Here is a 2,231-nt window from a genome sequence, read left to right on the forward strand (position 1 = left end):
TATATATATATATATATATATATATATATATATATATATATATATATATATATACACCTGAACAAATAGATTCTTTGTTGCATAGCTTGTGAGGCCTTTAATTGATCCCTGCGTACAAGTAAATGTACATGTCTTGCATATTTAGTCAAATATATTGCTTCCTCAGTTCCTGTATCACCTCCTCCAACAACAGCAAGAACTTCACCCTTAAAAATTGGTGAAGCTCCATCACAGATTGCACAGGCACTAATTCCCCTACTCCAAAACTCATCTTCACGAGGTAATTTAAGCGTTTTGGCAGTCGCCCCTGTAGCTCCATCACAGATTGCACCATCTATTTGATATCCCTCGAACACTACAGGCTTCAAAATGATTGGATAGCAATTCTTCCTACACTTGTGATATTTCCATCATACCTGATTAGAATTATGAAAATTAGGTGTAAGAGTCAATGAAGAAGACCACTTTTATGTTTAATAAGATCAATCCACTACTAATAATAACATCAGTACTTTGGAAATTGAGATATGAACTTTGAACAACTATCTCGGAATCCATCAAGATTTGAACAATCTAAAAGGCTAAAACACTCCACACAGTTTCCCATCTGCATCACATTATCACAACACAAAAGATGTTTAGTTTTTATTCTAAAAATCCCCACAATGGATAAAAAGATACAAAATTACCTCGCTCCTCGTTATGTTGCTTATTTTCCCCAAGGTACTTCTTATATTGCCAAGCAATCCGCAAATCCTTCTACAAGCTCATAAAAAGGCAGAATTTACATTAATACAGTTGTACTTGTAAAGAGAAAGATGCATGTTCCTAAGGGCAAAATAGGAAAAAGTAAAGTAGTACCTGTTCTGCATCAGTGTTACGAGATTTGTCATCTTTGGGGACTAAAGTAATTGGCAAGGTTCCAAGAAAGGCTCTAGGGTTTTTGATTGGGCTTGCATAAAGAACAGGTTGGTTGTGTACTAGTCACTGAGACATGAAAGTCCTTAACAAAAGCATATGATGAGGTGCTTCAGTGTCTTCCATGATCATTACCAGACTTCCTAAATGGAATCCCCCACCTAAAATCTCTAGATATTACAGAAACAATTCATCCATTAGGAAATTGTTGTCATACTTGTTCTGATGCTTTAATAAAATATAAAAAGGGGGTATTGGGATTACTATCAAGATCCGGTATGCCTGATGAAAGAAAGATTGTTCCATTTGGTCCATACTTGAGACCAGGGACAGAAGAGGTAGGTGCAACTGAAAAGTTCTTTGAGAAACTACTTGTCCGGACTTTGCCAGTAGCCATAAATATCGAACAGTTTTTTAATCCTCCTGAGAAATAAGAACAAACGGATCAAACAGGTAAACAGCATATATAATGATTTTGGAGTAAATGATTTTATTAATAATCATATATAATGTTTGTAGAATACTTGAACAGCATCATTTTTGGAAGGAAACTACCAAAGCAGATATGCAATCTATTCCACAACGCTCATTAGTGTAAACTAGAAGTTCTCCAAACAGGATTTGAAGATAAATTAATTTAGAACTCTCTGAACCATAGTCCGCGTGAACTCCATGGAAATCAGCGTCTTCGTGATTCCGAAGGAACGAGACAAGATCGATTCTAGCTTTGCCCAAAAAACCCTAGCTTCTGTGGCCCTGTGAGCATTCATTGACAAACGAGACCTTAACCCTTTGATCATGGTGACCAGAAACCCTTCAATTTCAATTGGAACTGAAACCCAAGTTCTAGAAATAGTTGATTTTGTTGCCCTGTGAATGTAAAGTGTTCAATTTCTTGTGAGAAATGAAGCAATAAGGATCGATCTATGGAGGATGTGGGTCGTAATTTGAAGGATGAAAAAAACCCTAATTTGAGGATGTGGGTCGATTTCCGGTATGTAAAGTCGACGGGGTGCTTATAAAAAGCTTTGAGAAGCAACTGAGCCAGTGTTCTTATCAAAAGCTTTGAGAAGCTTTGAGAAGCATCATAAGTCGTAAAAACGATAGGTGCATTCTTCATGTTTCTTTCTCTTTTCGTCTCTGCCTCAGAGGGAGACTAGGGCTTGAAATTTCTTGATCTTCAGAGAGACATTAGAGCAGAGATCCAATGAGACGATTAACAAGTAAGGTTAGGAGTAGGGGAGAAGCGGATTGGAGAGGAGGGAGAGGAGAGAATCGATTGTGAAGATGAAAGATAGAAAAAAGGTAGAAAA

At 37.0% G+C, this 2,231-nt stretch overlaps 1 pseudogene; it reads right to left on the reverse strand.

The window, feature by feature from the left end:
* Positions 1-364: 364 nt before the first annotated feature.
* Positions 365-1,315, reverse strand: LOC145099784 (elongator complex protein 4-like; annotated as a pseudogene).
* Between the last annotated feature and the right edge of the window lie 916 nt (positions 1,316-2,231).

This window comes from Lactuca serriola, chromosome 4 (assembly GCF_051521515.1).
Source record: "Lactuca serriola cultivar US96UC23 chromosome 4, Lser_US96UC23_V15, whole genome shotgun sequence".
Lineage (NCBI taxonomy): Eukaryota > Viridiplantae > Streptophyta > Magnoliopsida > Asterales > Asteraceae > Lactuca > Lactuca serriola.